We start from the raw sequence: 13,310 nt of genomic DNA, 5'->3' as shown, positions 1-13,310 counted from the left end.
GATGTCAGAACTTACAGATAAGTTGCTGGATCCATTTCTGTAAATTGGTTCTGCATTCTTTCTAATTTCGATTTTTTTTTACTAATGTAGCTAGTGTTTATGGACTTAGCATCAATTTTTCTAATACCATATTTCGATGAATATTAAAACACAACAGCATATCTAATTTGGCACCAGATGATGAGCAATTGAGTCAAAATCGATCGGACGCAGTGAGACAATGATCCTCTCTTCGTGGTGTACATCCGTGATTCTATAATTCGACGAAGAATCATTCCCACAACTTCAGCTGTGTCAGAATCTAGTTTGCGGTGAAAGCCTGTCAATCTGCTAAGGTAACGTTCGTCTGGGTCTCTGCAAAGGATTTGGCGAAATTTTGGGTCTTGACAATTTGTTCTTCCAACAAATGAATTCAGTTGTTTTACTGTGAAAATTGCCATCCTTGCTGCAGCTGTGATGGCCGAGAGGTTAAGGCGTTGGATTTGAAATCCAATGGGGTCTTCCTGCACAGCTTCGAATCCTGTTCACAGCGTTGAATCTTTTAAAAGTCATTAATTCCTTTGCAGGATTTGGATTTCGTGGAGCTTGAGCTTTGCATTCAATCGAAAGTAAATTTTCAACTGTGAAGAATCCGAAGTAATTTCAAGACTGACCCAGTCATCTAATTGAATAAATTATATGTCGAGACACAAAAAGCCACCAACTTCCAACACGAATCAGTTTCAACACATTTGTCGAACTGTCGTGAAATTTGGATGTTCGGGGTGTGGAATTCAGCAAAACAAGAAGCAATGCAATGCACTTAGCTGCAGGTGATGAATTCTTTTTAGGATCAGTTGAAAGTCAAGCTGAGAAAGTTCAACCTAATTTACAGCTGACTCAAAGGCCAATAATCTATTATATCAGCAGTCAATGAATTAGAAAAAAGCAACTCCATGTGTGGAAAGGAACTCGACTGATCCAGGTTCCTGGCCTGCGATGTGAAAAGGCAAGGCGATATCAGCGGAGTAGAATTTTCTGGAAATATTAGAAATGGAATGTTAACGGTCTTCTGCTGTCCACATTCGTAAGAAACTGTGCATTAAGAACTGAAATTGAAAATTAACGATGAAAATCAGACTTAGCCCTCTGCTTGTGGTGTAGCATTGTTCAGAACAATAGGTTGTTGTTGAGGCTAAAATTGACCAAAATAATCGATGGGGAACTTATCCACGGGCCTCGTTGGAGCAGTTGGTGTGGAGAGCTCAGCTTGAAGAACCAAATGCCAATTATTCATCCTGGCTGTCTGAATTGCTTAGTTAAACATACTCCCAGTTTAATGAAAAAACCTTTGCTGTCAGAGTTAGATGTTTCCATGTCAGCATGTTCCGATATGCGAAGACACTCCATGGAGTAGATGTGACTTAAATTTTGACTCTAACGTCAGAGATGTTGGCACATTTCCGCACCAAAACAGCACTACCATTGGTATCAAATCAAACTGAACAAAGGACTAGTCACTTAGACATTTCCTGTCTGCAGACTCTGCCAATGGACCGTTCAGGCCCGATGTAGGAATAGGGCGTGGTGACATCTGTTCGCAAGTGGATCACTTCATTCTTGCTCACGATCCATGCACCGTAATTCATTTTGAACTTCTTCGCCATCAGCATGATAAGTGTTACATAATACACAGGTTTGCTTCTCGAAAGAAAGAGCGAAATCTTATCCAATGCAGACGCAAATTCAAGTTGTCCCTGGTCGACCAGAAGACAGATGTCGCGAAACAAAGTGAATACAGAAAACAATCAATATTTTCTGGGAGTCAAAAAGATGTACTGGAAGAACAGAAACATATATTTGGAACTAAAGTCACATACCACTTCCACAGACTAAATGTTCTTGAACCGTTATCTTAATTTGACCTTCATGTCCACCATTGCTGCAAAAATTATCTTAACAACTGAGAACTTTGTGTTCTTTGATATTCTCTCCTTCATGTTTCTCTTGATTTTGAAACTAAAACCGAGCAATAGTAATGCACCCTATTTCACTTGCAAAGATCAGAAGAAGATCAATTTATAAGAGAACAGAAATAAAGCTACGTCTGTCTTGCGAGAGAAAACACAGTTACCATTTCGACTCCAAAAAGTCTTCTTCAGAAGTCTGCGCAATGAACTCGAAATAGTAGACCGAAAATGAAAAAAAGAAGCCAAAATACCGCGAATACACCACCCGCAAGTGCATCAAGTCCTACTCGAATATGCCGGATTACTAGCATCAACATCAGTGGAGAATGGCACAAAACTCATTCTGCAGTTGTTTGACGTAGTTTGTAAAGTCAGAAATATGATTGGGTAAAAAGCGGGATGAAAGCGGGATATAGGAACTCTGAAAAAAGCAAGTGCGTGCTTTGCTTTGAAGAACGTTGGCAGTGATGAAAATGGAAATTAACTACAGTAAGGGGGCTTAATTAATACTCAGCATCGTTGCAACACACAGGGACGCAATTCTTTTTGCTAGGTTTCTGTTCTACCATTTTATAATCACGACTGCTGTCGGGTTTGGTATCCATTCCAAGCTTAGGTGACAGCCTGATGGAAGTTTGCACATTTGCCCAATTTCTTTGTGGTTGCTCTGGTTTGCTGCCACATTCTAAACATTTGCAGGTTATTTGGAATCGCCATTAAACGCACACGGTGACAGAGGCAGTGATGTCTCTGTAATAGGAGTGTCTGGATAGGACGTACTTCAGAGGATTTTTGTGAACTTAAATAGACAGTGTAGGGTTAATCTGCTGTTTCCTGGGTGAGCTACATGGCCAGAGATGGGTCAGCGTCTTCTTCCCTGAGGGAGATACGTTGACAGAGTTGGGTTAGTTGCTCTTACCTGTGTCAGTCACGCAGATCCAGTAGGGTCAGTCTGCCCTTCCCTGGGCGAATTTCTTTCACAGAGTGGTAACAGTCTGCTCTTCCCTGCTGAGTGAAATAGAAAGAGCGGGGTCAGTATTCGCCTCCCTCGATAATTTATGTTGACAGTCTGGCTTCCGTCTGGTCCTCCCTGGCGAGTTACATTGGTAGAGTGGGTTTAGTGTTCGTTCATTGGGTGAGTGCCATAGACAGAATGGGATCAGTCTGCTCTTCCCTGAGGGAATTATATTTATAGAGTGGGGTCAGACTGCTCTTCAGAGAATGACTTATATTGACAGTGTGGGATCAGTCTGCTGAGTTACACTGAGAGTGTGGGGTCAGTCTGCCCTTCCCTGGATGAGTAACACTGACTGAGTGGCGTCAGTTTGCTCTTCCCTCAGTGAGTTACATTGACAAGGTGGCGGCAGGAGTGGCGTCTTTGAGGAGTTGACAAAAGTAACTCGTCCCCTACATCTTTGAGATAATTAGGGATGGGCAGTGAATCTTATCTCATTGTCCCAGAAATGCATTTCTAATAATTGCATTTACTAATTCGACTGCAAGCGGTCGGGAGTAATTTGAGGACAGGTGCAGGATAGAATAATTAAAGTCAAATGCACTGATGCCGAGGAGACATGACACAAGATGTGAGTGTGGAGCTGATGGTGCAAGGCTCAGTGTCAGTGCTATTTATTTCTCACTGTTCGCAATGACTCACACACCACTGCTGTCAATCACAACAATGAGCCTGTTCATCTTGGTTTGAAAATCCCTGCGTGTGTATTAACGTGGTTAATGAGACCCGAGAGGAGATGAGCACATCCTCTTTATTCTGTCAGTTTAAACAGATGAAAATATCTGTTGGATGCCAATGCAAGAGGATACTGTCTTTTTCTGTGCCTTTTCAGTGGGGCATGCTCAGCATTGAAATGTCTGTTTTTGCACAAGCAGAGTTTGATTGCCATTCATACTGAGCAACGCTAATACAGAAAACGCGTTTTCGAATTCCTGTGGTCAAGTGGTTCAGACATTGCACATATGGACGACAAATCTGGCTTTTAACGTGGCGCTGTGGCTTAGCTGGTGAAACCATCTCCCATCACACTGGTGCCTGCTCATTGTATTGAAAGCTCGTTATTTCTCACAAGTATTGTGTTGCTGATCGAGAAACTCAGTGTCCTGTTTGAATTGATTTATATTCTGATTTCGAGTTCCGTCTTCATTCTCCAGATTTAAGTCCAGTAGTGTATGTTGCTCTTTTTACTACTATTTTAACTTGGAGATTCTTCCCGCAGTTCCACAAGCACTTCTGCTTCTCATCCTCTTATTCTCATTCTTTCATTCCCAGATTTGTGGAAATTAAGTGGTGAGGCAGGAGACACTGCAGCATTCCCGGGGAATGTTGTGGTAATGGCACTGACACCACGACATGATCACCCTCATTCTCTGCTGTCACCATTCATTGGTTGGACACTAACAGTAAATGCATCCTTCAGCTATCAATGTAATTATTTTCTTTTTCCGTTGGATAAGGAATTCAACTTTAACTTCGAAAGAGTCTTTAGATTTTGAGGAAGAAATGTCTCCTTGCCTCAGGTCGAAGTGACAGACGCATTATCCAGAGAATGTGAGACTACTTCGACCGACTCCAACCAGGAGTCAGAAAGCCTCTCAGCAGTTCGAATCTCAAACTGTCTCTGAATGTCAGGCTTTTCAAGAGCAGAAATGGGAAATGAGGGATATGGACAGCCAGAGACTCGGAGAATGTGAAAAAGACCCAGGAGGATACAGAGACAAATATAGAAAGAACAAAGACACATTTTGAGGCAGACACTAAAAGAAACAATTCTCCATTCGGCGTGACTGCTAAATAACGAAAACAAAAGGAAATGTTGCCATTAAAACATAGCCTTCCACCAGCTCAGGAAAATGAAAGTAGCATGACAGCTGATTAAGTCCTTTTAAATTGCAAATTCGACGTTTGTAAGCTCAAGAGTGATTTTGATAAATATCCTGATTCGACAGGTAAGGTTATCATTTTCTCAACAGTATAATCTAGAAATCTATAACTAACCTGTTTCATGTCCATCTAAAAAAAACTCTGTTTCACTCCACAGACGTTGCCAGGTGTAGTGGGTTTCTCTATCAATTCTCGTTTTTAGTTCAGCTTTCCAAAACCTGCATTTTTTTGATTTTTGATAACCTGGCACAAAACCAAGCATTACCAGATTCGGACCAGTGGTCAGAAATACTGCTACCACGATATATGTGGAAATAAAACGTTCATTCCCTGTCCGAAAATAGAACTAATGCCATGGCAGTTCTAGTTCCAAATCCTACCTATGTCATTACACTGAATGAAGACAGACGCTCTTGCACTTATTCTCAATGGCTTTTCCCTTTCATTTCTGATCAGTTTCACTGCAGATTGTTTTCTACTCGTCTTCAAGTTTTGCAGAATGGGAAAGCCCATTTGGCCCATGGTGCAGTCTGGTTTAAAGACATTCGTCTATTCCATTCCCAGTTTCTAGCTTTGGTCCATAACCTTCTGTGCTCTGATGTTTCCAGTGAAAATGGCAGTGAGGTTCTCACTTTGATCTTAGATGACACAACAATGAGATTGAAGTTTGACATAGTCACACTGTGTTATTACCCACGTCGTGTCTCCCACAGAAAGAGACACACAGACACATTCCCCGAGAGTGGCAGAGTTCTCAGAATTTGACCAGCTCCTTGTGCTTCACTTCAGCTGTCCGCTCCAACATGCAAGCTCAACCGCCAAAAGGCAGCTTTTGGTTAAACCAAAGCCAGTTTTACAGACAATGAGAGACGTTGATCTGAGCTAGAATTTGAAGTGGGCTAAAGAAACTGTAAATTCGAAAACCCAAACCGTTCCGTTCCTAACAGACAACAGGAATGGACTAGCACGCTGCATCCTCATGATTTTAAATGCGAACCGATAATCCCCTAACTCGATGTCAGGCGTGTTACCAATTCTGTCACTGACCCAAAGACCATGTTTGGCTGTGACAGTTTGTCTCTAGGTAATGTAAACGTCCACATCAGGGAAACAGCATTCACAAGGTGAAAAATCAGCAAACATAATCACCGTAACTGTTTCACTTGGAATTCCCCACTCTGTGAACCATTTCATTTCACTGTACTTTCATATTTGAAGTTTTTTACATTCCAGAGCCTGAACTAATTCAGCGAGAAACCACTGGTCATTTCGAGCCCGTCATCTGAAATGAGGCGAGTTGAACGATGCCTTTCTTGCTGCCAAAACATCAGCACAGCTCAAAACGAGCTCGTATTTGCATCAGTCTTTACTTAACTTGCTGCAGTATATCTGCTGAACAACATCAGATTATCACAGCGTTGACTTCTTCACATTGAAACCAAGGGTGATAATATGAACCGACTTGGAAACTTGGAGAGAGAAACACTGCTGACGAAGACGATTATGACGTGAAGAGCAGGCACGAGAGTTTGTACAGGTCCCAGAGGCTACTGCAGTATCAATGGACATCCCTGCATACAAGTCTGATTTTGCATTGCCCAGAACAGGCTTTCATTCCCAGTCAGGAGATGTAGATTTAATTCTCTTCTTGTGAATTATCCGAATGAAAACTAAATCCTGGCTGCACCCAGAACACACACACGGATCCTGCCAGAACAATTCAGAGATCGATCAGCATCTGTCTAGAAGGACAATGGCAGCAAATACAAGCGAAAGCTATCACAGCAATTACCGCTCCAAGGTTCTCGCGTTTCTCAGTTGAAAATATTTCGCTGTTCCTTCAATGTCACGACGTCTAAACCCTTGCCTCATGGCATCATGCCTGTACCCCGCTACTGAGGACATCCAGGGTTATGCGGAGAAACTCAAAATCTCAATCTCTCGAGTAATTAGGGATTGACGGTGCATCCCATCACATTGAGCAATGACTTTATCCCAGTTATACTTTTCCTAAAGCTGCAGTTTCTAAGGGAAAACTTGCAAGCTGTCGGGAATAAGTTGAGAAGTGGAACGGACGAGAGGAAAATGTGAAAGGCAATGATGACTGGGAGGCATGAGACAGCAAGTGAGTGAGGAGCTGGTGTTGCAACGTTCAATGTCAGTGTCAGTATTTACTGACCACTATTCACTCAGACTCACACACCACTCCTTAACAATTCACCACAATGAGCCCATTCCTCTTAGTGTGAGTTTACCTTTGCGGATATTAATGCAGTTAAAGGTGCCCAAGAGGATGGATGGATCCGCGTTATCCTGTCAGTTTAAACAGTCTAAATTATCAGTTTACAACAAAAGCAATAAGAGATTGCCTCTTCCTGTGCATTTTCAGTGGAGAATATCCAGCTTTGAACTCTTCTGCATAACCAGAGGCTGTTTTAAATTTACACCGAGTAACTGTGAAACACACAAAAAATGAGTCCAAGTTCCTGTGTTCGAATAGTCAAGTAAATGCACGCATATTTTTGAATCGTTGAGCTTGGGCAGTCCCTCAGCCTTAGTTAATGAAAGTTCCTGTGAAAAAACAGCCGAATATGGGATCAAATCCTGACATCTCACTGTTTATAGGTCTTTCATGAAAAACGGAGTTCCCGACTTCACCTGTGGGAATTCAAATCAATGACTGGATCGAGGTTATAGTTTAAAGCCAGTTCCTTCGACACCTCTGCCACACTGCCACACAAAGCCCCGCAACCACGTTTTTCATGATTTGTGTTTCAGCATCGCCTCACTTCAGGCACTTACGCACATGCACTTTCAATGGCGAACTTGGCGTAAGTTTGATAATATTTATGAGGATGTTGCAAGGCATACAGTGTTTGGACTGTCGCGTAAAGCTGAACAGGATGTGAAAAATTTCCCTGGAGCTTGAGGGCTGAGAGATGGGCTTACAGAGGTTTATATCAATATGAAGGAGACGGTAGACTAAATGGTCAATGACTATTTCTTCCCAAGGCAGGCAAGTTCAAAACAAGGGAACAATGTTTTCAGGGGAGAGTGGTAAAATTTAAAAGGGATCTGAAGGACATTGTTTTTTTCACTCAGAAAGGTTTGCGTGTTTGGAATGAATTGTCAGATTTAGTGGTGGATTCTGGTATACTCTCAACATTTCAAAGGCATATGGATCTGTATACAGACAGGAAAGTTGAAAAAGAATAAACTTGAAAATTTGGCAAATAGAGCGTTTGTTTACGGGCTCAGCCCCTCTGAGATGCTGCAGTGGCGAACACCAGTTTGAATAGGCACTCATCACTTAGTCTGTGCATTGGGCTAGTTTTCCAGAAGATGGTTAGATTAGCTTCCCTACAGTATGGAAACAGGCCCTTCAGCGCAACGAGTCCACACCGACCCTCCAAAGATTAACCCACCCAGACCAATTTCCCTCGAACTAATGCACCGATCATTATGGGCAAATTAGCATGTCAAATTCACCTGCCCTGCACATCTTTGGAGTGTGGGAAGAAACCCACGCAGACGCAGAGAGAATGTGCAAACTACGCACAGGAATCAAACGTGGAACACTTGTGCTGTGAGGCAGCAGTGCTAACCACTGAGCCGCGGTGCCGCCCTAAAAGGGGATGGAGAACGCAGCTAGCAACCCCGCAATCTCTTGCATGTAAAGCGAGTACTCTCCCATTTGAGATAGTTCCCACAGGCTGCTTCGGTTAAAACCAGCAACGAATCAATTTTTTCTGGTATTAGGCTGCCAATGACCATTTTTCTTGACACATTCCCAACTTTTCAGTGGGAGATTTTGGCTGCGGAAAATACCTCACAAATCATGTTGCCCGCGCAACTCTCCAGCGAAACCAAAAACTGACAACTTATGAACAGAAGCAGAACTGACAAAGAGAACCTATTTTCAGACACACGGACTCATGAATGCTGTCTGTTTGGCAGAGCGAGTCGTCTGAGTCATGAGCTGCTCACACAAATTAAGCGAGACAATTCCAAATGGTGCTTTCAACGTACTGGCGCCTTCGTGCACCAATACTTCCAGGAAAGTGCTCAAGTTACATGAATCAGAACTGACTAACAATGAACCATGAAACGTGAAGATTACCAATCACAGTCACGATTAGATGAGGTTAACAATTGGGCTGATGTCTCCACCAGGTCTAGAGGACCAATCACCAGCCTCTCTCATCAGGACAGAAATTATGGAAATTAGGGAAAAGTAACCAAGTTTCATATCGCAATTTCCCTCCTTTTCGCAACAACAACAGAAAACTGCGAGCAGATTCAATGTAGAACCTAATTTCACATCAACAGGGAAATAAATATCTCCATTCACTTTCAGAGAAACGGTGAAAACTGCAAATTGTCTGGAATATGAATGATTGGCGCAGCCTGTTTTTGAGTTGCATATTATGCTGGTGCCTTTCGAGCTGGAGGGGAACGTGACAACTACAGCAGAAGGGGAAAACATGGGCACTGACATGTTGGTTGTTTTCTGCTGTGCCACATCAGAGCCGGGTTAGAAGAAATGACTGTTTTTTTTTTCTGTTCAATTTTAACAAAACTCATCCCTGCAATACGTTGCCAGCTTAATCCTTTAGCACACGTGGCCGAGCAGGGATGCAAACACAAGCCTTCTTAAGAACTGGAATCTGAACTCAGAGTCTGAGGTTGCTCAGCCACGTGGCACACAGGCCAAAACCGGAAACCCAAGAGCATGTAGCTGATGATACCCTGCAGCATACTCACAGCAACTGCACCAGATCTGCAGAATAAGCGGTGGAAAGGAATGGCTCTATCTGATCGGTAGTGCTTGTTGTTCTCATCAGCAAATCTGGCTTTGAATTTGCGAGCCCATACCTGCTACCATGCTGAAACGGAATGCAATTCCGATTAGTCGCTGTGTGAAACTTTGCTCATTTTCTCTCTTCAGATAAAGTGATCACTGGAGATGATGAATTCTGCTCCTGCCAGAAACGCTGACTCTCCTGCATCTCGGATGAACTGAAAAACTGATTTAGTACAGGAATCCGAGAATGGCAGAACACGTAGCAAGATTATTCGAAACCCAGAGCCAATAAGAGTTCCAACTTTCCTTTTCTTTCTCTATAATAGTGCATTAACCAGCAGAGCCATGAGCAACTGCCACCTGGCTGCAAGCTGAGTTGGAAACCTATGTGGCAATCAAGGAAATGCGACTCACTTATTGTCGGTATATCAAACACTTCTCACTTTGAGGTGTACAAAAATTAGTTTCTATACGTATTCAGGGAAGGTCAAAGACGATCTGAAATGTCAAAGAGGTGGTCACTGTTCGTGATTGCTCTTTGTTCGAGTTGTGAAAAGGTTTCCCGCTTTAGTCGCGTTCACGTTTCTTGTTGATGACTGAATCAGACAGAAGGTGTTTCACCAGAGCTGCACTTGACTTGCATTCCTCTCCCTCGCTGTCATACTTTCCTGGAACTCTGTGAGAACAAGAAAACAAAATACATAATGCCTCATTCGGCAGCCTGTCTGTGATTTCCAAATTTTCAGTTACAATATGGCTTAGCCTTCAGGCCACACGGTAATATTAGTAACAGTATGAGAACAAGAGTCGATAGTTCATCTGTGCCTGTAAATCTTTTCATTTCTGTGGTTGACTGAATGAACTGTATCCGTGCCTGCTGCTTCGAAACTCGAATATGTGAACTGCTCCAAACTATGATTGAGGATTTCTGGTTTTGGTTGACACACGTTGAGAAACGCCAGACAGCGTTCAAATGAAGCTTTCAGAGCACATTTTCGGATGCATTTGACAGAGACTAACATCATGAATGCAGTGTTCGCTGTGACAGAAGGAAATGAATGCTCTCCTTGTTACTGATCCAGGCCACCTTCGCATGTCAAGCAAATGCGGTACTGTTGTTACAGAAAGGATCAGTGCCCGGTAACTGTATCCTTAACGAGGACATGATTGAAAAAATAAAATATACCATGTTGAAATATCCAGGAAATATTGGCTAAAAAGGCGCAGACAATTTTCCCTGCAGCGCCAAGACAGAGGAACATATGTAACGGCACTCTTAAACAGGATGGCCAGCAGTGATATAGACATCGCCACATATGAAGGACCACTGCGAATAGAAATTTGAAAATGAATTTCACGCATCAGGTATTCGGAATTATATTCTTTTCACCGCTCCAGTAGTATTTGGCGAGTAAATTCAAAACAAGGTTTGCTGATGAGAATGCAATAAAACCCCATCGATCATGATATGAAACTGAGATTGATGACACGTAGACACGGTGTAACAGCGGCCAACACATGTGGAGGGTTTTGGGACAGATGAGGACCCACTCTGGGAAAAAGACTGGATCCTAAGACTAGGGATTAAGTGTTCAGGTAGAGGACTGGAGAATGGGGTTAAGAACGATATTAGCCAAGATCGAATGATGAAGCAGATTAGATATTCTGAAAGCGCTAACCGCTCCTATGTCTTCCAATCTCTGGCCATCTGGTATCTAAGGAAATAGAAACAGAGTTATTTGTTCAGTTGGAATTCCTGGGCAAAGTGAGAGATAGAACAAGCATGAAACAATTTTAGAGACTGGGAAAATGTTTGGAGAGGAAGCAATAAAAGTGAAGCTGAATATAAAGTTTGAAGTCAGGATATATTCAATAAAAAGGAAGTTTGTAGAAAGGCAGAGGGACATGAAGATTGAAAAAGATGTGTCACCAGTCCCGAAATCTCATTCGGTTTTCATTTTCAAGATGCGACCGGACCTGTTGATTCTGAAACAGAAGATGGGAGTGATCCTGGACCAATCCGCTCTCTCATGTTCTGGGAATATTTGACTTACCCGTTCGATCAGATCAGGTCTGTCCCACACTGAAACCTCAGAATCCTTCCCCACCCCCACCCTCGTTACTGGCAATAAACTGTTCATTACATAAACTTACATGAGCACACAACAAGGACAATTGCAAAATGTACAGGGAGACCTCCGTTCCGTTCCATCAGCACATTCTAAATCAGTTAATTTTTGTTCACGACCCATGAGATATTAATCCGTCTCTGTCAGATCACTAACAAATGGCCATTCGCGTTCTGTGTCTTTGAACACTTTGGTTGGTGCACGGATGAAGTGGAATCTCACGTTTTGAATTGGACGTAATTCATAGCATTTTCAGCTCCACTGATAAAGTTGTATCTGGCGTTTCCAGTAAAGTGCAGACCGCTTTCACACATGTGATCAAAGCAGGAGGACATTTGTGTCAGCGAAAACAACAAGAATGCTCCACCAGCGTTGGCTTGCAATTCTGCATGTGGAAGGAAGCGCTGGAACTCTGTTAAACAGTGAAAACGACTATTATGGGGCTTGGACGCACGACTCTCTGATTAAACAACTCACATTGCACCGAACTGAGATATCCAGGCTTGGGACACGATGCATTAGTTTGCTATTTCATTCTGAGCATGATTCACCTGGCACAGCAATTTGCAAAGATCCAGCTCATTCCTCCCAATCACAAATAACATAATTCATATCTTTCACTTTTGTTATTTCTTCAAAACATTACAATCTATTTAACACTTGTCACGGCATTTATGATTAAACCCGAATATTTTCATATGAAGTGATTTCCAGTCACTCTGGCAGACAGTAAATCAGTCGGAAAATTACCGAAAGAAACCCAACCATTTCTGTATACGGTGTTGGGAATTTCCCATCTGCTGACAAGACAGAGTCCTCACAGCAACATTTTCTTTGTTCTTCCTGCCTAAAACGTTTACCACTTCTTATTTTCAAGACAGGAGTTTTGTTTATAACACGTTCCAAGAATAGGAACAACCTTCCAATCTCCTGAAGCCGTTTCCAATTTAAAATGGACGTTTTGCTCCTTTCCCAGGGGAAGAGCAGTTAATGAGTAAGGAGTTTCCACGAGCTGTGTCCCAGGGTTTGTCAGGAAGCCCTGATTGAAGCTGCAGTGGCCGCTTTCAGTTGGCATCGGGGGGTTGGAGAAGGTGGTGTCGTATTCTGCTGCGTGTAAACGTCTTGCTCCCTGTGGACTCGGGGTGAATCATGGATGAGTTTTCGGAACAACATTGCCTTCCAGCCTCTGGCCATCTGCAATCTAAGGAAAGAGAAACAGAGTTATTTGTTCAGTTCGAAGTTCTGGGCAATGTGAAAGATGGAACAGTTCTGATACAAAATTGGAGACTGGGAAAATGGTTGGAGAGGAAGTAATAAAAGAGAAACTGAATATAAAGTTGGAAGTCAGGAGACATTCAATAAAAAAAGGAAGAGTGTGCGAAAACAGGTGGAGACAGACATGGAAAAGAAGTGTCACTAGTCTAGAAGTCTTAAATCGATTTTTATTTCCAAGATGCCACCAGACCTGCTGAGATTTTCCAGTAATTTCATTTGTTGGTTTAGAAACAGAAGGTGGCAGTGATCCTGGA

General features: G+C 42.6%; 1 non-coding gene across 1 annotated transcript; it reads left to right on the top strand.

Moving 5' to 3' along the window:
• The first annotated feature begins 450 nt into the window (after positions 1-450).
• trnas-uga (transfer RNA serine (anticodon UGA)) lies at positions 451-532 on the top strand. The gene has a single exon. It is a non-coding gene; the product is annotated as a tRNA-Ser (tRNA).
• The last annotated feature ends 12,778 nt before the right edge of the window (positions 533-13,310 follow it).

This window comes from Chiloscyllium plagiosum, unplaced genomic scaffold (genome assembly GCF_037043375.1).
Source record: "Chiloscyllium plagiosum isolate Xiang-an unplaced genomic scaffold, Cpla_swu_hap1 HiC_scaffold_53Y, whole genome shotgun sequence".
Taxonomy (NCBI): Eukaryota; Metazoa; Chordata; class Chondrichthyes; order Orectolobiformes; family Hemiscylliidae; genus Chiloscyllium; species Chiloscyllium plagiosum.
The sequence above is the reverse complement of the archived record's forward strand: the minus strand, read 5'-3'. Positions and strand labels throughout refer to the sequence as shown.